The following is a 26594-nucleotide window of genomic DNA, read 5'->3' on the forward strand; positions in this document are numbered from 1 at the left end:
GCACCCCCTAACATATGAAAACTCTCTGGATGCGGAAGAGACAGGTTAGGTTAGTGTACTTTATTTATTTTGGTCGGTAAGCTGATGCAAACGTCAATTCTAATTATGTACACCCCTGGAAATGGAAAAAAGAACACATTGACACCTGTGTGTCAAACCCACCATACTTGCTCCGGACACTGCGAGAGGGCTGTACAAGCAATGATCACACGCACGGCACAGCGGACACACCAGGAACCGCTGTGTTGGCCGTCGAATGGCGCTAGCTGCGCAGCATTTGGGCACCGCCGCCGTCAGTGTCAGCCAGTTTGCCGTGGCATACGGAGCTCCATCGCAGTCTTTAACACTGGTAGCATGCCGCGACAGCGTGGACGTGAACCGTATGTGCAGTTGACGGACTTTGAGCGAGGGCGTATAGTGGGCATGCGGGAGGTCAGGTGGACGTACCGCCGAATTGCTCAACACGTGGAGCGTGAGGTCTCCACAGTACATCGATGTTGTCGCCAGTGGTCGGCGGAAGGTGCACGTGCCCGTCGACCTGGGACCGGACCGCAGCGACGCACGGATGCACGCCAAGACCGTAGGATCCTACGCAGTGCCGTAGGGGACCGCACCGCCACTTCCCAGCAAATTAGGGACACTGTTGCTCCTGGGGTATCGGTGAGGACCATTCGCAACCGTCTCCATGAAGCTGGGCTACGGTCCTGCACACCGTTAGGCCGTCTTCCGCTCACGCCCCAACATCGTGCAGCCCGCCTCCAGTGGTGTCGCGGCAGGCGTGAATGGAGGGACGAATGGAGACGTGTCGTCTTCAGCGATGAGAGTCGCTTCTGCCTAGGTGCCAATGATGATCGTATGCGTGTTTGGCGCCTTGCAGGTGAGGGGAAACACACGGCATCATGGTGTGGCGAGCGATCTCCTACACTGGCCGTACACCTCTGGTGATCGTCAAGGGGACACTGAATAGTGCACGGTACATCCAAACCGTCATCGAACCCATCGTTCTACCATTCCTAGACCGGCAAGGGAACTTTCTGTTCCAACAGGACAATGCACGTCCGCATGTATCCCGTGCCACCCAATGTGCTCTAGAAGGTGTAAGTCAACTACCCTGGCCAGCAAGATCTCCGGATCTGTCCCCCATTGAGCATGTTTGGGACTGGATGAAGCGTCGTCTCACACGGTCTGCACGTCCAGCACGAACGCTGGTCCAACTGAGGCGCCAGGTGGAAATGGCATGGCAAGCCGTTCCACAGGACTACATCCAGCATCTCTACGATCGTCTCCATGGGAGAATAGCAGCCTGCATTGCTGCGAAAGGTTGATATACACTGTACTAGTGCCGACAATTTGCATGCTCTGTTGCCTGTGTCTATGTGCCTGTGGTTCTGTCAGTGTGATCATGTGATGTATCTGACCCCAGGAATGTGTCAATAAAGTTTCCCCTTCCTGGGACAATGAATTCACGGTGTTCTTATTTCAATTTCCAGGAGTGTAATTAATCACAAAGATCGATCCTAGTTAACAACTATGTGCATAGTGCTGCACAAGGACAGCATAAAATAGCAATACAGCGCAAAGACTGACGATACCATACACCTGGTGTTATGCTGCTACGAAACAATTTCGCAATACCACTCTATATCAGCGACAGAAACACTAAAAATCTTCCCTCCACCTACAAGCTGGTGGGAAAGAGGCCAGGTTGTAATGTACTATATTTACTCTTTTTGGTAGGAAATATTTTAAACTGACCAGATGCTGGTGTTGAATAGAGAGGAGTTTAAAAAGTATATCACCTTTAATGATACAGCATCTATCGCTGTTTGCTATCGGAGTTCACTACAGACGTGTACTAAAAATCACCCCACAGCTCAGGTAATCAAAGCCAATACATGCTATCGCAGCTGATGGAAAAAATGAGTCAGAAGACTGTATTCTTCCTCTTCATATGTTCAAGCATTAATGCTCGCTTCCATTCTTCATAAAGTGTGCTATGGATGGACTCCTCGGCTGAATGAGTGCATGTAATACAGCTATAAAAACATCTCTGTCTGGCACTAAAATCTTGATAGTAGAACACATGGTCTTTCCACACCGACAGCTCAACAAGCAATGGTATCTCGGCCTCTTGTTGTGGTAACACCGAACCAACCCGTTACTGCTGTAGGTAGATAACAAATTTAAACAAATTTAATCAAATTTAAACAAATTTCTACAAATTTAAACAAATTTATAGAAATTGTATCCGAATTGAATGACATCTCAAGCAGTCTCTAGTGGGGGCAACACCATGGTAATCCCCCTCAGCTGCACGAGTATGCTCTTAGAGCAAAATTTCTTCCAAAATTCGAAATTCACCCCCTTCCTCCCATTTTCCAAGAGGATAACACGCCATCACACAAAAAGTCAGAAAGGGGGGGGGCGAGGACTGACAGGTGACCCATAGAAGCACATAATTTAAAATCCTGCCAAAGTCAAACTTGCAAGCAGTGGGCATGGCAGGGGCCATCTTGGATAATGATAGTTGCACCATTAGGTGACGCCATGGCCGCCATCTTGGATGACGTCATGCGCCAAAAAACCCCTTACCTTACTACTGATGTCGACTAGATACTATATAGTGCCAGACCTGCACTTGCTGGGCAATTGTTTTCTAGTGTACATCAGTTCCACATTAGTACATCTTCCATACGATAAGTACAGCCCGCATTGGACCTGTGTGGGTAGCTGCACATCAATTCTTACCATCAAATCCCACATAAGAAGTAGGTAGGTATATGACATTTGAAAGTTTGCGTCGGTCTGTGAAGCATGCTGGGATAGCCTAAGTGGTAAGGCAACAGGTCGCGATAAGTGGGAAATCTGGGTTGGAGTACCGGTCCGACGGCAATTTTGATTTTTCGGTTTATGCTGCACATCTATACCTGTAACAGTTATGTCGAATATTATGAATAAATTTCAATATTAGGAATCTAATTTTGCTGAAGTGTTGCTGTCTTAATTATGTGTACTGAACTGCCACTCCCAATTCTGAGCTTGGATCAGTGAGTGCTGTCACGAATTTCGTGTTGTTAGCTCAATGAACTCCAAAGTTGAGAGAAAAGGAAAGTGATTTCGAAGAAATATGTACTTAGTTTCCCTTATGTAGGCGAAGGAACGTGTTGACTGCTCCAGAATCCATTTTTGATTCATGCAATTGTTCTATAATAGGTTGTTATGGTGTTTCAAATAAAAATGCTCGCCGCATAATTCATTTGATTCCGCTGCACGGACTGCCTTATCATTGTGCATGGAAGCAGGTTCTGAGGTTCTGATAGTTCGATGCAGTTGAGTAGGTGCTGGTGGTCTTGAGGTTCATCGCACCCACACCCACCACCTTTATAATTAATGTACAGCTTTACCTTTTCACGTAGGTCCAATGTGCGCTGTAATTATCGTACGGAAAAGAAGCTTGATAGATATGCTAATGCTTTGTTGCGCATCAACAGGTGCAAATCAGATGCTTTGGATGCAAAAATTTCCGTATGTAATGGATTGGGAATGTGACGTGGGCAGAGATAGTCAGACAAGTGATTTTATTCTTTTACACAAGTTCTTCAATACGTGCGACGGTGACGTTGAAGAGATGCTGCATCCGTAGAACGACGTGATTAACAGTTGCTCGCAGTAGTTATGGTGGACGGCTGATCGCGGTGGAGGTTTAAGTCCTCCCTTGGGCATGGGTGTATGTGTTTGTCCTTAGGATAATTTAGGTTAAGTAGTGCGTAAGCTTAGGGACTGATGACCTTAACAGTTAAGTCCCATAAGATTTCACACACATTTGAGCATTTAGTCATGGTGGAATCTGAGCAACTTCTTCCTGTATACTGGCCTGCAGATCAGGTAGAGACCGAATGTCTCCTTGGCAAACGCGTTCTTTTACAGTAGATATCCCCAAAGCCAAAATACACATGGATTAAGATCAATAGATATTGCAGGCCATGCTTCTTGCAAATCTGTAGAGATAACATATTTGTGGAAAGTTGCGTTAAGCAGAATCTTCACTGGGCGAGCGACGTGAGATGGTGTCCTATCTTGCATGCAAACAGTGTTTTCCACACACTTGTGCTCGTGCAAAGCAGGAATAACACGATGCCCAAGGAGGTCTCTGTAAGGTGCAACGCCGCGCAGTGTAGCCGTGCGGTCTATGGCGCTTTGCCACAATTCGCGCGTCTACCCCCGTCGCAGGTTCGAGTCCTCCCTTGGGCATGGGTGTGTGCGTAGTCTTTAACGTAAGTTAGTTTAAGTTAGATTAAGTAGTTTGTAAGCCTAGGGACCGATGACTTCAGCAATTTGGTCCCCTAGCACTTACCACAAATTTCCAATACGTAAGCTGCAGACGTCACGGTACACCTCACAGGACCCTCACAGGTCGCTGGGCGTATTCTCTTCGAAGAAGAGCAGACCGGAAATAAAGGTGTTTCTGAATCCTTGCCACAGAGTCACATACGGGGAGTGCAATAGCTCTCTGTGCACAACGCGCGCTTCAACAGTACCCTAAATTCGGCAGTTACGTGTATACACTCCACCCTGTAGTGCTGTATGCGCCTCGTCATTACATACACACAATATTACGCGGTCACATGTCATTAAATTCGATCCATGCCGCAAACCGAGGAGTATCGTTCCGTTGCCGCGGATCATGACATTTCTGTTGCTGCCCTATCTGGATCTTGTATGTACACCAGTGTAAAACAAGCTGCAAAACTGCCTCTACTGTTGTCCATGGGATGGAAAATTCTCGTAACGCTGCACGAGCACCAGCACGTGCACGTGCTTCGAGGCCAGTTACAGCGACAGCAGCCTCGTCGAATAATCTGCACCTGGACAGAGCGCCTTCCTCTTCCAGATGTCGAGTGACATACAAATTGTGTACAGTGCACCCTCTGGCCACAACTGGAAATAATGTGCTTTCCAACATATATCTGTTACGAAGTAACTCACTAGCACATGTACCAAGTTTCGCTGCCACGCGATGACCATAGCTCACACTCGACCTCCGCGAATATAATCACCCCATACTTGATCGTTGATGAGATCACGCACACAGTATGTCATTGAGGACCTTTTTTCATATGACACGGTAATAGCACACAGTTTCATTAAAGAAAGTCAGATGCGTATTTCCACAAATAAAAACAATAAATTGTAAAGTTCATAAAATTCTTCACATTTTCCGCTGTAACTTAACGAAATTAGGGCCCAGATATAATTATCCGTTCGGCGCGAATGATGGGTGGACTGTTTTAGCTGCCTCGAAGTATGGAAGTTTTACTCTCAAGCTAGCAGTAAAGCAATGGTATCTACTTAATGACTTTTGACATGTTATAGAAAATGTACATTACAACATTACAAAGATTGAAAAGATAGGTGGGTGATTTAGGCATAAAAAAGGCAATAGCGGCCATACAGCTTACCTTTCAACATAGGTTGGAAACAGGCAAAGCTATGTTAATGGCATGTGTAGATGTAGGAGAAACAGTGTTAGTGATTCTAAACAACAAACTTCATATCGAGATATTCTGTATTCCGAATGGTTTCCGGTGCAGAACACATTTATTATCACTTTTGTACGTTTTTCTTGAGAAACGCGAAAACCGCACCCTCCAGTGAAAATGTGTCGTTCCTAAAAAGTTAAACTACATTAATCTTCCCATAAAAACGCCCTGTCCATTTCCTCTCCATGGGTGATAATTTGTGTGAAGAGAGCGCGCGAGTACGGAATATCATGGGCATTGTAGCTAAGGTACCTTTTGTAGGTCAGTCTTCGGTTGTTCCCTGAGTTAATAGACCGCAAGTATGGTGTAGCAAATTGCTCGTTTCAGCTTTCTCAACACTACTGTGCTATGCTGTAAACAGAGGCAATATTTGAATAATAGAGAAAATAAATGACAATGTACATTAAATGTGTTCTTTCTCGGAAATCATTTGTTATATGACATGTGAACACCTAAAGTTTTTTGTTCAGAATGATTAATACTAGCATCCTTGAAAGTATGTACCTTTGCTCCTGATTCACTCTGTACAGTAAAGAAATTTGCATAAGGAATCAAAGCCCACGGCTAAGAAATAAAAAATCTGACGTTTATCAATGACTTAATTCTATGAAAGATGGCAAAGAACTTGGACATATTTTGATCGGGAGAACATGAGCCTTGAAAACAAGTTATGTTTCATATTAACACGATCAAATATGTACCACGGGTAATGGAATGTATAATGGGCGCTCAAATGAAAACCGAGCACCCACCGCCACTGGATCGTGTGGTGGTTGCATTCAGAAGTATGCGCGTTAAGACATATATCCTAATTCCTGTTGGCCATTATCGAATCGACAACCGCACCCTCTCGTGCACTTCCCCGATTGACTGAAACCACAATGAGTGCGCAGCGCTGTCAAGAAACTTTGCAGAAACTGTAACGCGCCTTAAAGTAAAAACTCTCAGAACTGCTGTCGGACGGAATCATCGTGTTCAACGATATCTACCGCACCAGAGGGACGGAGACTACTCTTCAATAATTTCGTTGGGAAATACTGCAGAATCCTCCGCACAGCCAGCATCTTTTAATCGTCTCGTCTGCCAGCGGAATAAATGTCTTAACGTGTGTAGTAGTTTCTTCCTGATGGAACCTTGCCGCGGTCTCAGTGTGGCGGGGGTTCGTTCTTCATTTGAGTGCTCCTCATTTAATAACAATCTAATGCAGCGAGATAATTTTGAATTTCTTATTGCATATTAAGGTACACTTTTTCATAATTTCGAGGCAAATTTGGCTAATTTTTAATGGTAAAATAATCTACACTAATAGGTGTACAATAAGTGCAGTAACGTTTTGGCAGATTAATGCTACTATTTTTTGTGATATTTTGGATCCAAAATTATTTCCAAGCAAAATTTTCAATATATTGTAAACTACAAAACTGTGTACAATATCTCGATTAAAATTTTGTTCCACTTGAATATTGCTTCAAAGTAAAAGAATACGTGTGCCAAATGTCATTGCAATCCTTCCAGTAGTTTCTGATACATGTGCTTCTGAAAGCAGAAAACCTGAAGTTGCAGCAAATCATTTTAAAGTTTGGATGAAATGTAAAAAAGAAAAGTCCATCATACCTTAGCTAAAACTGCCCATAGCCATATTCCATTTCTTCCTCATCATCCGCTACAGCTCTTTTAACTTCTCTGCTCCTTTGGCTAGCAATTTTTTGTATTTTCTGGACTGAAGTCTCAGCCTTCGCGATTCTTTGCTTATCAATGATATGCAGTATCTGCTCAGTGAAGACTCCAGGTGTAATGCCCAACTTACTGAGGATGTGAAGTCTTGCCACATCCCCATCATTAAACACTGCTGCAGCTTCCAAAGCAGAAATCTTCACCATCAAATTGCAAACAAACACAGTCTTTGGACATATTTTACAAATATGAGCATTGAAACTTTCATTTCGGTAATGTGTTTCCCATGCAGACATTTTTCTAGCAGTTCTGGTGAAGCCAGTACTCTAAAAGTTGGTTTAATGGCCATTGAAACCTCATAAGGAAGGTTATTTTTATGGGTATAAGCTTCTGCACTTTCCTTACTTTTCAAAAATTTGCACCATTCATTAGAACAGAGGCCATGTTGAGGTGTAGTGTCTCTCGACAAATAATGAAACCAAATGGTCCATACTGATTTCCTCATACTGTCCAAGCTTGTGAGGTTACTTCTAATTGCAGCACCATAATACACTTGTAGGCTGTCAATTCCTTCTTTGTTAGTCTGTTTTTACCTGCCAGCGGCTTCCCATCGTCTAGTAGCTTGCCTTTATTGCCTGCAACAAGTCTTCGGAGTCGTCCATTCATCCTCTTCTGAATATGGCCTAAGCACTCCAGTTTCTCCAAAGTGAAATCTTTCCCTTAGGGCTGCCTTTCAGCTACGTTCTTGAAAGCACTAGAGTCTCCATCTCCTAAATACTGTACGTATTTTACTCCATACTTTTGTAAATATTTGTGGAAAATTAATTTCATACCTGCAGCTTCCATCTCAGCACTAGAGCCTGCATAATTTCTGCTACAAACAGCTTTATGGGCTTCTTGCCAATCTGTATCTTTACCTGCATCAATATATTTCTTGTGCAACGAACATGCAGAACAATATTTAGACATCACCTCTAATACTTTTCCATTGTCGACACTAATGATTGTTGAAACTCCATGCAGTGAAGTATGCCCCCTCTTCATCCAGGAACTGTCACAGGAAATTGCTATATTGTTGCTGTTAGTTGCTGCACACCTTTCTTGAATTGTTCCCAGTACTGCCATTTTCATGCACTCTTCACTTAGTACAATTCTGGTAAACATTTTTGGAAACAATGATCAATAAAGTACTATATTTTAACTAAAGTTCAGTCTTGATGACAAAACTTATGTCTCAATAACATAGGTGACCGGTATGTGTTACATTTATACAGCGTATTACAAAAAGGTACGGCCAAGCTTTCAGGAAACATTCCTCACACACAAAGAAAGAAAATATGTTATGTGGACATGTGTCTGGAAACGCTTACTTTCCATGTTAGAGCTTATTTTATTACTTCTCTTCAAATCACATTAACCATGGAATGGAAATACACAGCATCAGAACGTACCACCGTGACTTCAAACCCTTTGTTACAGGAAATGTTCAAAATGTCCTCCGTTAGCGAAGATATATGCATCCACCCTCCGTCGCATGGAATCCCTGATGCCCCGATGCAGCCCTGGAAAATGGCGTATTGTATCACAGCCGTCCACAATACGAGAACGAAGAATCTCTACATTTGGTGCCGGGGTTGCGTAGACAAGAGCTTTCAAATGCCCCCATAAATGAAAGTCAAGAGGGTTGAGGTCAGGAGAGCGTGGAGGCCATGGATTTGGTCCGCCTCTATCAATCCATCGGTCACCCAATCTGTTGTTGAGAACCATACGAACACTTCGACTGAAATGTGCAGGAGCTCCATCGTGCATGAGCCACATGTTGTGTCGTACTTGTAAAGTCACATGTTCTAGCAGCACAGGTACAGAATCCCGTATGAAATCATGATAACGTGCTCAATTGAGCGTAGGTGGAAGAACATGAGGTCCAATCAAGACATCACCAACAATGCCTGCCCAAACGTTCACAGGAAATTTGTGTTGATGAAGCGATTGCACAATTGCCTGCGGATCCTAGTCATTCCACACATTTTGATTGTGAAAATTTACAATTTGATGACGTCGGAATGAAGCCTCATCCGTAAAGACAACATTTGCACTGAAATGAGAATTGACACATTGTTGGATGAACCATTCGTAGAAGTGTACCCCTGGAGGCCAATCAGCTGCTGATAGTGCCTGCATACGCTGTACATGGTACGAAAACATCTGGTTCTCCAGTAGCACTCTCCATACAGTGACGTGGTCAACGTTACCTTGTACAGCAGCAACTTCTCTGACGCTGACATTAGGGTTATCGTCAACTGCACGAAGAATTGCCTCGTCCATTGCAGGTGTCCTCGTCGTTGTACGTCTTCCCCAGTCGCGAGTTATCGGCTGGAATGTTCCGTGCTCCCTAAGACGTCGATCAATTGCTTCGATCGTCTTCCTGTCGGGACATCTTCCTGGAAATCTGTCTCGATACAAACGTACCGCGCCACGGCAATTGCCCCGTGCTAATCTATACATCAAATGGGCATCTGACAACTCCGCATTTGTAAACATTGCACTGACTGCAAAACCACGTTCGTGACTAACCTGTTGATGCTACGTACTGATGTGCTTGATGCTAGTACTGTATAGCAACGAGTCGCATGTCAACACAAGTACCGAAGTCAACATTACTTTCCTTCAATTGGGCCAATTGACTGTGAATCGAGGAAGTACAGTACATACTGACGAAACTAAAATGAGCTATAACATGGAAATTAAGCGTTTCCGGACACCTGTCCACATAACATATTTTCTTTATTTGTATGTGAGGAATGTTTCCTGAAAGTTTGGCGGTACCTTTTTGTAACACCCTGTATAACCATCTTCAGACCTGTGAATTAATTTTAGAAAATACTAGAGACAATCTTAAAATAAAATGAAAAGTGTCTAATGACGACAAAATTTTATTAGATTTCGATTTGATATTGATTCTAACATACATTGGTATGATATCTTTCATGAGGCAAATTTAATTAAATTTAGTTTTCATACCAAGTTTCATAATTTTGGTTCTAATATTTCCAAACCTTTTGTAATTTCGAATTGCCTGACTAGACAAACTTTGTACAATTTTGGTAAACATTTTTGGAAACAGTGATCAATATGGTATTATATTTTAACTAAAGTTCAGTCTTGATCACAACACCTACGTCTCAATAACATTGGTGTGTGTATGTTGCAGTAGTTATGCGTGAATGAATGCGCTTGCGCAAGATGGGCTAACGCGAAGAGCTGCGTCAAACAAGTGTAAGAGAAGAGCTGCGTCAAACAACAGGAGACTGCAAAATATGATCAGAAGCACACGCCCATGAACCCACTCCCTTGGTCAATAATTTGAAAACAATTGATTTCTTCTTTCAGTTTGTGATACGTGAACGCCACCTTACTGGTGTCACTCACCATTTCGAGGAGACCGTTCTCTGCTTGAAGTGAGCATGGTTCCACAGCTTCCGAAGGGACGCAGTCGATAAAACCGATTACAAGCAGGAACTGGTTGAGATTGCTCCATACGTTCTCAAAATGTGTCTGCTGATCTTTTTCCCCAGAAGAGTCTGGAGAGTGAGTTCGGTACACGAGAAGTGCGTACACCGGACGCTGTCCTCCTAAAAGCTCATCTCTCTCTCACGCACAATTTTCTTCGTCAACCTTGAACTTAACAAGTAAGAGTCGTGTATAGCTAATGTAGACAACGTCTCCCGACAGTTACCGTCGTTTCTACGTATGTTGGAGGGAGCAGGCATAATATTTTGGCATTGGGTGATCGTCTGTTGATGTGACCTGTCCAACTTTCCGACGCTCAAGTACAGATCTTTCGTCGAACGAGCAGTTGTTGAGAATCGTTGAAATGGAGGGTTTTCATCAGTATATTTTGAAAGGAACGTGATTGGTATAAAGTTTGAACCAAAACTCTGGTCTTTGTTAAGTGACTGAAGTGAGTCCATAATTATAAATGAGAAGGGCGTTAATGTATGTGCTCTACAGAATTTCTTTATTTCGTTAAATGCTTTTCGGTTTACAAATATATCTACAGATTTTAACTACCGCCTTCATCAATGCTGATACAAAATAATGAGCTCAATTGAAAAGGTGGCCCACATCGACTGTCGGATACAAACACAAAGTGAATGTCATCTCTGAGAGTGCTTTGTAAACCTTAATAAAAATGCTAAAGAGCAAGTGAATGTACAGGGAAGAAACCAGAGAAACATAACACTAAATTTCGATAACACCACGTGTGCGTGTCTATGTGTGTGCGAGTGTGTGTGTGTGTGTGTGTGTGTGTGTGTGTGCGCGCGTGCGTGTGCGCACACGGAGGTGAAGTGGAAGGTAGGAGGACAACATTAGCAACGAATTACACAAACAAAAAGGAACATGTGGTAAAACAACGTAATAGCCTATATAACAAGTTAAATTAAGTTAAAGCTCTCAAAGGAAGTGATTTTATGCAAGGCATGAGTACTAAAGAATAGCGTCAAGAAGGGTCGGAAGGTGATGCACAAATGGAGGAAAAGACTGAGCTGACACTTGTAACAGAAAAACATGTAATAAATTGTATACACTAGTTGATCAAAATTATTCTTCCGGCCCGCCCCCCCCCCCCCCCCATGTGATATGGAATTGACCACCACACGCAACTATAGGCAGACCCACCTGTAAAAGGAGACATGGAGTACTATGCAGTCAGCGCAGAAACAGTAACGGGAAAGCTCAGTGAGTTCCATCACGGACTAGTCGTTGGATGTTACCTGAGTAACAAATCCACCAGAGACATTTCAACCCTACTACAGGGTCTGTGATGTGGGTTTGAAACGGACACGCTAAGGAACGACGACAGCTAAACTAAAACGAGTCAGGCCTCACGTACTGTCAGAGGGGTACAGTCGATAAATGCAAGGGTACTTGCAAAAACCCGCATTAAATAAGCAGAAGGAATCGGTCGTGAGAACCAGATGCTGCCAGCAGCCAGCTGACACAGTGAGTGTACACACACAGTTGAAAGGAGTGGAGCACAGTGATGGAGCAGCTTCTCATTTTCCACGCATTTCCTTATTCGGTGCTAAGGGACACTGGAGGTGGTGTACAGAGCAACGGCACTGGGCGGTAGATAATCGCAAACGAGTGATTTGGAGTTGTGCACAACACTACACTCTTGGCAATCCTGTGGGTGGCTTTAGACTCGGCGACAACCTGGAGAACGCCACTTGTCATCGTGTACAGCGCCAACAGTGAAGGGCGTGGAGGCTCCTCTTACGGTACAGTCGTCGTTTCCGTGGTTATGGTGTGGTCCCCTTATTTCGCTTAAATAAACACTAAATGTGGAAGGATATGAATACGTTTAACAGACTGTGTACTACGCACCGTAGAGGAACTGTACGCAGGTGATGGTTATTTGTACACCATGTCAATGACCTTTTCATGAAGCGATATCTGCAGTTCAGTGGTGTTTGGACCATAACATTCCCGAAATGGACTGGCCTGCCCAAATTTCTGACTTGAGTTCACTAGAGCATCTGTGGGACGTATTAGAATGTCGGCCTCACATCCTACACCACTGCCGTCTTTGGTTGCGGCTCTTGAGGAAAAAAGGGCTACCATTCTTCCGGAGACATTCATACATCTTACTGCAAGTGTTCTTCAGCCGAGTTCGGGCCATCATAAACGCGAAGAGCACACGCTATGTTCAAGTCCAGGAATAGGTTTCGAGATAGTGTTCACCTGATAGTTTATCAGTGGTATGAGGAATTTTTCTTACTGTAGGGAAGGTGTATGTATTATAAAACAACACAATATGCGGAGCACAATGAGCTTCTCAGTAAAATAAACAAACCAACTTTGCTCTGTAAGGGACTGTTGTGCACAGCTACCGTATACTGTAAGCAAGGAAAGGCACACAGCAGTCACTTGCAATCCTATTAGGTTTTCCTACTCTTGCTATCCAGATTTCGGCTGTAAATAGCGATCTTTAGTGCTAAAATGCAAGGAAATTACACAATCACAGTTAATTTACTTTACTTAGAACAATAAGTAAAACATCATGTTTTCCAATAGCAGCTATTCATACTGGTCAATATACCAATTGAGTTGCAAGCGAACAAACTTGCGGCAGTACAAGTCGCCTGATTCGTCCTGTATATTTCTTTCATCAACCCCATTAGTCCAAATACGCCCATGGTTTTGGAGCAAGATACGTTACGACCCAGGAGGGATCTAATATAAGAATTCCGGCCTGCCTTCAGAAGGACAACAGTTGGTATGATAGTAGTGCTTGAGAACGTGACTTACGATTATAAGTGGATCGTTTTGTCTTCCGTTTTGTTCGCAGAGTTCAATACTACGAAACAACTAAATTATTCAAATTCTAGCCTTCAAGGCTAGGTATAATGACAGTTTGTTTTATCGTCCTTCTATACACAGCATAACGTAGTTGTAACTACATCATACGTTTGTGTATAACGTTTTACGTCAATAAGAGGGCATTTGTATACAGGGTGCTACAAAAAGGTACCGCCAAACTTTCAGGAAACATTCCTCACACACAAATAAAGAAAAGAAGTTATGTGAACATGTGTCCGGAAACGCTTAATTTCCATGTTAGAGCTCATTTTAGTTTCGTCCATCTACGCTCAATGGAGGACTTTATCATGATTTCATACGGGATACTCTACCTCTGCTGCTAGAACATGTTCCTTTACAAGTACGACAAACATGTGGTTCATGCGCGATGGAGCTCCTGCACATTTCAGTCGAAGTGTTCGTACGATTCTCAGGTTCGGTGACCAATGGATTGGTAGAGGCGGACCAATTCCATGGCCTCCACGCCCTCCTGACCTCAACCCTCTTGACTTTCAGTTATGGGGGCATTTGAAAGCTCTTGTCTACGCAACCCCGGTACCAAATGTAGAGACTGTTCGTGCTCGTATTGTGGACGGCTGTGATACAATACGCCATTCTCCAGGGCTGCGTCAGCTTATCAGGAATTCCATGCGACGGAGGGAGGATGCATGTATCGTCGGTAACGGAGGACATTTTGAACATTTCCTGTAACAGAGTGTTTGAAGTGACGCTGGTACGTTCCGTTGCTGTGTATTTCCATTCCATGATTCATGTGATTTGAAGAGAAGTAATAATATAAGTCCTAACATGGAAAGTAAGCGTTTCCGGACACAAGTCCGCATAACAAACTTTCTTTCTTTGTGTGTGATTAATGTTTCCTGAAAGTTTGGCCGTACCTTTTTGTAACACCCTGTATTTTATTAACCGTACCAGGTTAAATCAGGCTTGTCATGTTGATCTTCATTGTTTATAAGGAATTTTATATTTGTTTTACGAGGACTTTTAGTACAAAAATTGCTGGACTGTGTCCACGATATTTTGTCTACTCTTACGTTTTACGTATTGTGCGTGGTTGCCTTCGGAATACTCGCCGTCTCCAGTCCCGCAACAGTCTTGTTACGCCTCTTGCGGCATCAAGGGAGGCGTCGTCTACGAATTTTCTTCTATCGTTGCAAATCTTCATCCTTTCAAAGGAGTTTTCAGCTTTGGAAATAAAAGAAACTTCGCAGGGGCCAGGTCTGGAGAGTACGGCAGCTCAGTGACTTCATTTTTTGTGCAATTGTCACGCACCAACAGGGATGAATGTGAGGCTGCGTTATCGTTGTGCTAGGACCATGAATTGTCTCGTCGCATTTTAGGCCGTTTCCTTCTCACATTTTCTCGCAGGCGTCGAAATACATCCCGATAGTACCATCGATTAACAGCTTGTCATTGTGGCACGAATTCATGATGAATTAATACTTGGGCAGACGTCGAAGGGTATCGTGAACGAGGGTCAACTTTAACTTCTGTCCCGCCATTTTTAAACGGTGTGAACCACGTACGGCTGAAGAAGCACTCATCACCGTGGGCTCCCTGCAACATTTGGTCTATCCCTGTAAAGGTTCTGTTGGGTTTCACGCAAAATTTAATGCAGAGGCGGTACTCTTCCAACTATGCCATCTCGAAATTCGCTGTCTGTGCGACACGACGTTCTACTCAATACAGCATTGAACGATAACTAACAGACATACAACAATTAAACTTCAAACAGTACACACTAAACACAGGCGTTTGCAGGAATGACAACCGCATTTCGCTCCAACACTGTGTCGGCGCCAAGTTACGAATGTTCCGGAATTTTTTGAAGAGACCTCGGAATCACTTAACTATTGTGATATGAGTGACTACGCTAGGTTTTGGCTTTTCACAAATTTATAATTGGTATGTAACTGTACTTTATGAAGGCGATCTTGAATAGAATCTTTTTAATTTTTCAATTTGTATTTCTAAATTGATATAACAATTTTGTGTAAGATAGTTGTATGAACCTGTTAGGGATCCTTTGCATAGGTCTGGTGGAACGCCTCACCGTTAAGATATAAGCAAGCAAGTTCTAAGTTGACGTTTCGTGAATATTTCGAAGTGATGTGATTTAGAAAAAAGGGTTTTAAGCTAATGCATTGAAGTGAGACTCTGTTAGTTAATTTGTAACATAGAGGACGTGACTTGCACTACTCCCGTACTTGTTGTAAACAACCGCCTCAGTTTCCTTACATCAGTACACTAGTAAGATCCTATGGTGACGTATGCTGCCGCGAGTTCGTTGGATTGTAAGTCAAATGATCGTTGAACGGAATGGATAGCTGCTGTTGGATAACATGATGTTCTACTTATTGTTCCATGTAAAGTGCACAGTGGTTCCTGATGGGATATAAGTTAGTTTCCTTCTAGTTTAGCACTGAAGGTAGCTATTCATAGTCGGAATCTTCACACGCAGGAGCAATAAAACTGAAGGGATTGCAACTGATTGCTATCTACCTCTTGTTTCTTAAAGCAAATAAATACAGATATTCCGGAGGAATATAAATGGAGCGAATTGGAGAAAAATGGGAACAAAGTAAAGTTTATATGATGGGTGTTTTAATAATAAATCAAGAAGTGAAAAAAGATTCAGTTAACGTTAAGTTGTTTAACTACCCCGAGAGTATATTAACATTGTCTCGACACCGCTTGAGGTGTATGGAATCACACAGGGAAGGGGAGATGATAGTGACGCCAGAAGGACCTTGACTACCACAAGTCGACTTGCAGGGTTCATATATCGACGGAACTCGGTCGTGTAAGGCGAAGGGGAGGGTGGGAAGAGAGGGATTGTGTAGTGGCCCTCTCCCTCTCTATACGGTGGAGCGTTGCGGCTTCGGCGGCGCCAGTCGCCCATAAAGCGCCGCCGGTTTATTTGTTTACTGCCCAAAATACTGGGACAGGCACTCCGTGACCCGCTCCGCGCGCTAACCACCTCCACGAGGTTATTTTTATTCTCCGGAACGGCTCGCGCTGCGCGAATAACTTTCTCATCCCGCTAATCCCTTGTCCTCCCGGCAGGCGTGAATTATTGCGCCGTGGTCGGCCCCGTGAAGGGATCAAAAGCTCAACAACAGCTCTCCTCTGCTGCAGTTCATCAAATACCTGCGGCGCTTCCGTATCTCATGGCCAGCCGGATGACTCGTCCGAAATAGAGCGCGATATCTCTCGCTCAGTACTGGGTTTCACAGATTAACGCAGTGCCATACGGTGCTTATTCGTCGTTGATAAACACAACAGGTTCCTCTGTGGCGACTTACAATGGCTGATCCACAAATCACGATTTCCCATTATGGATCTCGAGGAAGGAACGTTTATTGTAGCGTCATTAGAGATGTAGCATGTAAGATTGACGAGTTTATAAGTTTTTCATTGACTCTGTAAGACTCTTGCCTGTTGTTTGCCGTCGTGTTGCAAGCACCATGAACGGCATGTGCTACAGCCATCTTTCAGAGTACAATATTTTTCTGAAAACTTACATTTTGACAACCGTATCTGTAAAAGCATAAGATTTACACTGAAGCGCCAGAGAAACTGGTATAGGCATGCATATTCAAATACAGAGATAAGGTCGGCAACGCCTATATAATGTCTTATATAAGACCCTGGCGCAGTTTTTAGATAGGTTACTGCAGCTACAATGGCAGGTTATCTACATTTATGTGAGTCTCAACGTGGTGTTCCAGTCGACACACCATCGATGAGACACAGCATATCCCAGGTAGCGATGAAGTAGAGGTTATCGCATACAGCCATTTCACGAGTGTACCGTGAAGATCAAGAATCGGGTAAAACATCAAATTTCCGACATCACTGTGGCCGGAAAAGGATCGTGCAAGAGCGGAACCAACGATGACTGAAGAGAATCGTTCAGCGTGACAGGAGTGCAGCCCTTCCGCAAATTGCTGCAGACTTCAATGGTGGGCCATTAACAAGTGTCAGCTTGCAAACCATTTAACGAAACATCATCGATATGGGCTTTCGGAGCCGACGGCCAACTCGTCTACCCTTGATGACTGCACGACACAAATCTTTAAGCCACGCCTTAGCCCTTCAACATCGACCTTGGACTGTTGATGACTGGAAAAATGTTGCTGATCGGACGAGTCTCGTTACAATTTGTATCGAGCAGATAGACGTGTACGGTTATGGAGACGCCCTCATGAATCCATGGACACCGCATGTCAGCAGGTGACTGTTCAATTTGGTGGAGCCACTATAATGGTGTGGGGCGTATACAGTAGGATTGGTTCAAATGGCTCTGAGCACTATGGGACTTAACATCTGTGGTCATCAGCCCCCTAGAACTTAGAACTACTTAAACCTAACTAACCTAAGGGCATCAAACACATCCATGACCGAGGGAGGATTCGAACCTGCGACCGTAGCAGTCGAGCGGTGCCGGACTGAGCGCCTCAACCGCTAGACCACCGCGGCCGGCGCAGTAGGATTGGTATGAGACTCCTGATACGTCTAGGTACGACTGTGACAGATGACACGAAAGTAAGCATCCTGTCTGATCACCTCGCATCCATTCATGTCCATTGTGCACTCCGACGGACGGGCAATTCCAGCAGGACAATGCGACATCCCACACGTACAGAAATGCTACAGAGTATCTCAAAGAACACTCCTCTGAATTTAAACATTTCCGTTGGCCACTAAGCTCCCCAGATATGAACATTACAGAGCATAACTTGGTTGCCTTGCAACTTTCTCTTCAGAAGAGATTTCCACCCCGTCGTACTCTTACTGATTTATGGACAGCCTTGCAGGATTCATGGTATCAGTGTCCTCCAACACTACTTCAGACATTAGTTGAGTCCATGCCACGTGGTGTTGCGGCACTTCTGCGTGCTTGCTGGGGTCCTATGCGATACTGGGCAGGTGTACAAGTTTCTTTGGCTCTTCAGTGCATAACTGAAACAGCGACCAGCCGCAAGTATGGTCTAAAGGATTTATTTGGGTTCAACCACGACTTGTTTCTGATTTCTAAGAATTCCAGTTTAAGATGGTTGTTACAGGTTTCCTTTCTTTCTTGCAGGGGCCTCGTCTTGTATTTATTATTCGATTTCTGCATTAGAGGATTGACAGAAAATGTTTTGTTCACAATTTTTTAGAATTAACTGGAGATTTAGCTTTTTTTTACAGCACACAATTCTTTCTTTCATAGGAAACCACACACATAAACATTTGCAAAGCGTGGTTTAGCTCCATATGAGCAACATAAACAATATATTCAAAGACGTTACACAGGTGAAGATGTCAGCTATGCTGTGAGTGTATATGGGCGTAGTAAAACATGTCTTTGCTAGTGCCATGAAGTTAATTCACAAATAGGAAAGAAAAGCAAAATTATTTTCAATAATTCCTGACATGGCATTATACTGAACGGTTAGGATTACACATACAAATAGTATACATAAATAATACGATGTATTTTGCATTTTAGATTATAAATGGTAATATTTTAATACATCAGGCTATGAATATCGTTTTTATTTGAATTTTACGATAAAAGCATTAGTGCTTTATGCTGCGTTGAAACAAGATGGGTAAAAATTTTTATGGAACTACTTTTAAGCTACTACCACTACCTTGGACTACGGGGATATTACGTTGATTTAAACGATTTAAACGTTGAGAAGATCTGTCGGAAATTATTTAGGAAGGATGTGGTGGACGACTGTTTATGCATACAGAATGAGATCAGGAAAAGCTTTCTTACATACATGAATATCAGTATTCTCTAGAAGATTCATTTTGGCATCCCGATCTGTAAGGTGTAATATCTGCAGCTTCTTTTCTATATTGACTAATCTATGATTATTTTCTAAAACACGGCCGATAAACACTGATTTGGTTAAGTTAATCAGTCGTTCTAGTTGTTTGGCCAATATAGAATATATGACATTGCTACAGTTAATTTTATAGATTCCTCATCCTGTGTTAATTTTTAAAATTCACAACGAAAATACAGGGGGGATCCTTCACACAGAATCATACAACACCTTAGATTGCTCGACATTTCACGTTTTACTGACTTTAACAATCTTTCATGAATGTTTTTATAGGGATCAAAAGAACTAAATCCATGAAAAGCATTTGATTAAGGTCTGTCGCGGTAGAGAAAAATATACTGTTCCGCATTGCGCAATGCAATTCATAGAATAAATGCTTCGCTCTCGCTTTTCGTGCCAACATTTCCACGTCCCGACCCACGCTTGTTCACTCCATGAAACAACCGCGCACACTAACTGCTTACGCTTTTATTATTTATTATTTATTTTACTGAGTGCCGAAAGCTCGTCCCATTCTACAGCAGACGCAGCACCCCTGGACCACCTGTAATCATGAAGCCAGCAGAGCTGGGCAAGGGTAAGATTCGATTCATCGTAATGATAGGGATTCTATAGCCATACAAGATACAAGCACAATCTCAAAATGAGCAGGGATCGGGAACGAAATCGGCCGTACCTTTTACAAAAGAACCGTCCTGGCACCTTGTGCTAAGCGATTGAGCGAAGACACAGAACTCGCAAATACGGTTGGCCAGAGTGAGATATGAACAGCCGTGCTACAGAATGCACTCCCAGCGTCTTACCGCTGTAAGTAGCGACTTATGTCTCATGAAATAAGACAGAAGTTATACCGTCGCATGTATCCGAAAGAACATAGATGCAGAGCACACTTTTGGTAGTGCGGAAAAAGTGTGTCCAAACATAGCGTAGCTTGGTGTAAATTAATCATTCAGTGAGGGTACAATACCTCAAACATAGTGTAACTCGCAACAGGCTTTACATCTTTTGAAATTAATGATGTTGCGATATCATGACATAGATCTACTAGGTACTGGAAAGGTAATTTTTTTGCATTACCGAAACGTGACTATGTACATGTCCCTGCACAATAATTTCGTTTGTAATAAAATTCATTATAACCTTCGAAATTTGACACATGTACCTCGGTATGCTATAATGTGCCGAAGTAAGATATCTATTAATAAGCTACTGACAATTTCAATTTTAAAGTATTTCCACATTATGGGTATTACTTTCTTAGAATTGTTAACATATTTGTTTTTCGTTAAGGATTGCTTTGATGGTTGCGTTGCAAGAAATATTATTATTATTCATTTCCATCTGTGTATGACGCCTGTTGTAATGAAAGAGACAGAACAATCGGGCTCAATTAGTTTCTACAGCAGCTGAAGGAAAAGAAAGGAAGAGTTGGCAGGAAGTCACGGTAGGGCTGATGGATGCGTATAATTTGCTGTCATGTTTGTGTTTAATGTCGATGAGTGAAGGAACTATGTGCTGGCATGTAGCCTACTTCTCTCCAGTAGCACAAAGGAGGCCGCCAACGGTAATGTCCTCGTCCGATGGTCGGATCAGTGTCAACAGTGCCACATGTCTTCACTAAATGAGAGACGTTGGGGAGGTTTGGAATTTAATGCCGGACATTCGCGCCAAGACAGGCGATCTGGCATCTTACGCGTCCACCTTTCCCTCCAGTGCAAGCCAAATGCTGATGCAGGAAATTGCTTCCACCACGAGGATTACCGAGCGAGGTGACGAATATATTTGCTTGGCAAAATATTTGCGAAAATTTCTAAACGTGCTGAGATAGATAAAATGAGTCTTTTAATAAACAGGAGCATATTCGATAGGAGTTATTTTCCGTCAGTTCGCTTCTTTTCCGCGCTACAGCAGGGCACATTAATCATATGAAAGGAATTTTATGCATCTGTAAAATTTTGGTGGTTCATGGTGTGGGTTTCTGTAGTCATGTCGTAGTTCATGAACCACGGGCATTTCTGATCTAGCTCTGAAATATTCCTTTGCAAACTTTCAATCGAAACTGCCATCACAACTAAGTCATCCGCATATGCAAGACTGCTCATTTTGTGTTCACATATCTTGATGTCACCCAGCCAGTCTATTGTTTTCAACAAGTGGTCCCGATAGTCGGGATACCAGTTACTTTGGAATAAGGCTGGGCATCTCGGACATATTCTGAGTCGTGGTCACCTTTGTGCTCATACGGAAAAGACTACCAAATCCACCGGGTAGTCCCTCAACCGTTGGGGGTAATACCCAATGGGACTCAGGGCAAGTAAGGCTAGCAACCTGCTTCCCTGGTACTTTAAATATGATGCTGGCAACAATCAGAGCAAAATGCCTCTGACCTTTGGAGGTGACGGAGTCCCACCTCTAACTGACAAATCAGGGACTCCTAAGATACGACTTGGCAAACAAATGGTAATGAGATGGGGAGCTATTAATATCAATGGGGGCTACTCTGGGAAGAAGGTAGAGCTGTCAGAGGCTGCAAGTAAGATGGGGCTGGACGTTTTAGCTGTTAGTGACATTCGGGTAAGGGGTGAGAAAGAAGAGGAAGTGGGAGAATACAAGGTCTACCTGTCAGGGTCAAAGCAGGAATAGCACAATGGCGTGTAGGACTTTACATCAGGAAAGAAATGGAACCCAGCGTAGTTGAAATAAGGTATGTAAACGAACGACTAATGTGGATAGATATGACAGTGTCTAGCAAGAAAATTAGGATTGTGTCAGTATATTCGCATTGTGAAGGGACAGATCAAGATAAGATGGATAGTTTTTATGAGGCACTCAGTGATGTAGTTGTTAGACTAAAGCACAAGGACAGTGTTCTGCTCATGGGTGATTTCAACGCCAGGATTGGAAATCGAACAGAAGGGTATGAAAAAGTAATGGGTAAATTTGGAGAGGATATGGAGGCCAACAGGAGAGGGAAACAACTCTTGGATTTCTGAGCCAGTATGGGCTTAGTAATCACAAACTCCTTTTTTAAACATAAGAACATTCACCGGTATACTTGGGAAGGCAGGGGAACCAGATCTGTCATTGACTATATAATAACAGATCAGGAATTCAGGAAGGCTGTGAGGGACACACGTGTATTCAAGGAATTCTTTGATGACACTGATCGTTATTTAATCTGCAGTGAAATTGGGATTGTGAGGCCGAAAGTGCAGGTGGTCAGGTCCATATGTAGGAGGATAAGAGTGGAGAAACTTCAGGATAAGGAAATCAGGCACAAGTACATAACAGCGATCTCAGAAAGGTACCAGGTAGTTGAATGTAGTCAATTACATTCACTGGAAAAGGAATGGACAAGGTACAGGGACACAGTACTAGAAGTGGCTAAAGAATGTTTTGGAACAGTAGTGTGTAAAAGCAGCACGAAGCAAACAGCTTGCTGGAATGACACAGTCAAGGCAGCTTTTAAAAGGAAAAAGAAGGCGAATCAAAAATGGCTACATACTAGAACTCAGGTAGACAGACAAAGTTATGTTGGAGAAAGAAACAAAGCCAAACAGATAATTGCAGCATCCAAGAAGAAATCTTGGGAAGACTTAGGAAACAGGTTGGAGACTGTGGATCAAGCTGAAGAAAAACCATTCTGGAGTGTAATTAGCAGTCTTCGAAAGGGAGGTAAGAAGGAAATGACAAGTATTTTGGACAGGTCAGGAAGACTGCTGGTGAATCCTGTGGATGCCTTGGGCAGATGGAGGGAATATTTTGAAGAGTTGCTGAATGTAGGTGAAAATACTATTAGTAATGTTTCAGATTTCGAGGTAGAATGGAATAGGAATGATGACGGAAATAGGATCACATTTGAGGAAGTGGAGAAAATTGTCAGTAGATTGTAGTGCAATAAAGCAGCTGGAGTGGATGAAATTAAGTCGGAACTCGTCAAATACAGTGGAATGTCAGGTCTTAAATGGCTACACAGGATAATTTAAATGGCCTGGGAGTCGGGACAGGTTCCATCAGACTGGACAAAAACTGTAATCACACCAATCTTTAAACATGGAAACCGAAAAGATTGTAACAATTACAGAGGTATCTCTTTAATCAGCGTTGTGGGTAAAATCTTCTCAGGTGTTGTTGAAAGGAAAGTGCGAGTATTAGTTGAGGAGCAATTGGAAGAAAATCAGTGTGGGTTTAGGCCTCTTAGAGGTTGTCAGGACCAGATCTTTAGCTTACGGCAAATAATGGAGAAGTGTTATGAGTGGAACAGGGAATTGTATCTATGCTTTATAGATCTAGAAAAGGCATATGACCGGGTTCCTAGGAGGACGTTATTGTCTGTTCTACGAGATTATGGAATAGGAGGCAAACTTTTGCAAGCAATTAAAGGTCTTTACATGGATAGTCAGGCAGCAGTTAGAGTTGACGGTAAATTGAGTTCATGGTTCAGAGTAGTTTCTGGGGTAAGACAAGGCTGCAACCTGTCACCACTGTTGTTTATATTATTTACGGATCATATGTTGAAAACAATAGACTGGCTGGGTGACATCAAGATATGTGAACACAAAATAAGCAGTCTTGCATATGCGGATGACTTAGTTGTGATGGCAGATTCGATTGAAAGTTTGCAAAGGAATATTTCAGAGCTAGATCAGAAATGTAAGAACTATGGTATGAAGAATAGAATCTCCAAAACGAAAGTAATGTCAGTGGGAAAGAAATATAAACGGATTTAGTGCCAAGTAGGAGGAACAAAGTTAGAACAGGTGGACGGTTTCAAGTACTTAGGATGCATATTCTCACAGGATGGCAACATAGTGAAAGAACTGGAAGCGAGGTGTAGCAAAGCTAATGCAGTGAGCGCTCAGATACGATCTACTCTCTTCTGCAAGAAGGAAGTCAGTACCAAGACTAAGCTATCTGTGCGCCGTTCAATCTTTCGACCAACTTTGTTGTATGGGAGCGAAAGCTGGATGGATTCAGGTTACCTTATCAACAAGGTTGAGGTTACGGATATGAAAGTAGCTAGGATGATTGCAGGTACTAGTAGATGGGAACAATGGCAGGAGGGTGTCAACAATAGGTAAATCAAAGAAAAACGGGGAATGAACTCTATAGATGTAGCAGTCAGGGCGAACAGGCTTAGATGGTGGGGTCATGTTACAGGCATTGGAGAAGCAACGTTACCCAAGAGACTCATGGGTTCAGTAGTAGAAGGTAGGAGGAGTCGGGGCAGACCAAGGAGAAGATACCTGGATTCGGTTACAATGATTTTGAAGTAATAGGTTTAACATCAGAAGAGGCACCAATGTTAGCACTGAATAGGGGATCGTGGAGGAATTTTATAAGGGGGCTATGCTCCAGAAGGCATAATCAGTCTTAAATGATGATGATGATGATGATGTAAAATTTGATACTTTCCTTGTTTCAAAATTAAGTAACACAGATGTATATAATTTTAAATCTCAGACCGGATTTTGCGTCAACAAATATTCTGCATGTGCTTCAGCAGGACAACAGCTTGAAGTTGCCTTTTGATGATAATGGACCCCGTCCTAAGTCACTTTATTAACTGCGTTTTCGCGTCAGCCACGGTGGCCGAGCGGTTTTAGGCGCTCCGTCCGGAACCGTGGGACTGCTTCGGTCCCAGGTTCGAATGCTGCCTCGGGCATGGATGTGTGTGATGTCCTTAGGTTAGTTACGTGTAAGTAGATCTGAGTTCTAGGGGGCTGATGACCACAGATGTTAAGTCCCATAGTGCTCAGAGCCATTTGAACCTTTTTTTTCTGCGTTTTCGCCTCACATTCGCGTGCATTTTTAAGTGTAAAAGTAGGGTAACTTTGAACGTCTTTATCTCGGAAACGGATAAAGAAACGAAGAAAATTCTCATGCTTGATCCACATCGGGATCTTGGAAATATGTCGTGAACATTTCAGCCATTTGCCATGCATACCTTGCTTGGAATCAGAGTCTCGGTTTTAGTAACCAAAAACCATGATTTGCAGGATTTCTCAGGAGTCACCCATAAACTTAATGGTGCCTTTGTAAGCCTCTTAATGCGTTTCATGTATAATGCAAAAGAACGAACCGATTTGCCACATTCGCCTAGGCTGGAGGAAGCGTGTAGTATTCAAACGTCGACCCTGAACCGTAGAATAGTTACAATAAAACGATTCTTCCGTTGCGCATACAAGTAATCCCTAGCCCTAGTTCTATGCAAACATTTGTATCCCGCCTGGGAGGCGGCGTGTGGGTAAGCAACAGGAACAGGAAAAAGGTACTAATCTCTCGGTACTGCACGTACGGTTAAGGCACCTTTACTAGCGGATTACATATGCAAACATGTTACATAACTTGCTAGGTGGAGCGAAGTTGAAGCGAAGTGTCCTGGCTGTCTGCACACGATGCAATGGGCTCAATCTCTAGCGGAGTTCGTAGAGCTCTCCAGCACCATCTAGAGGGCGCTGTCGTCGGTGTCGTTGCCAATTTAACTGGCACCTAATCCGTGCCATCGTTGCTATCGATTCCACACAAACCACTTCACACTACCTTCCTATTACAAAGAGAAACGAGCTATGAGCCCCCGAAAAATCCAGTATATGCTCGGCGTTTTCGAACGTAGTAGGTAGCGCAAGCTATTTTCAGTGATCGAAGGTTTAATCTCAAAGAGCTAGTGCCCACGCCAGTCGCAGCTGCTCATGTCGTTGGATGACCGTGGAACATTTAGGATGTTGTCAGCTGCGGAGTCTCGTGTTCAGCAGCGTGCTGTGAACGGTGTGCTCCGAAATAATCTTGCCGCACCAGCACTGCGCTCCGCTGCCAGGTCTGCCACAGATCGCGGGTCCCCCTCCTGTCTCAACGTTCTGTGACGAGGCGTGGACGCCCAACACCTTGTCGCCTGCTCGTGGTTTCCCCGTCAATCAGCTACTTTAAACAGATGATCGCAACACTAGCACATGAACAGCGGACTAGCTTTCCCGTTTCTGACCAGGGAACCTCCCCATCGCACCTCCTCAGATTTGGTGGTAAGAGGGCCCAGTGATCAACCTGTCAAGCTCTTAACACAGATGAAGCATGAAAACAAGAAGAAAGTGAACTGAACTGCCCAAAAAAAGGAACAGTGACTAGTCTAAGCACAGGAGTGACTGGCCCAAACACA

The 26594-nt window shown here is 43.3% G+C and overlaps 1 protein-coding gene across 3 annotated transcripts in view; it reads left to right on the forward strand.

Annotated features, from left to right (window-relative positions):
- Positions 1-26594, forward strand: part of LOC126355690 (calcitonin gene-related peptide type 1 receptor-like) — a 1110235-nt gene that overhangs the window by 360573 nt on the left and 723068 nt on the right. The window lies entirely within an intron of this gene.

The sequence above is a fragment of the Schistocerca gregaria genome, chromosome 3 (genome assembly GCF_023897955.1).
Source record: "Schistocerca gregaria isolate iqSchGreg1 chromosome 3, iqSchGreg1.2, whole genome shotgun sequence".
NCBI lineage: Eukaryota > Metazoa > Arthropoda > Insecta > Orthoptera > Acrididae > Schistocerca > Schistocerca gregaria.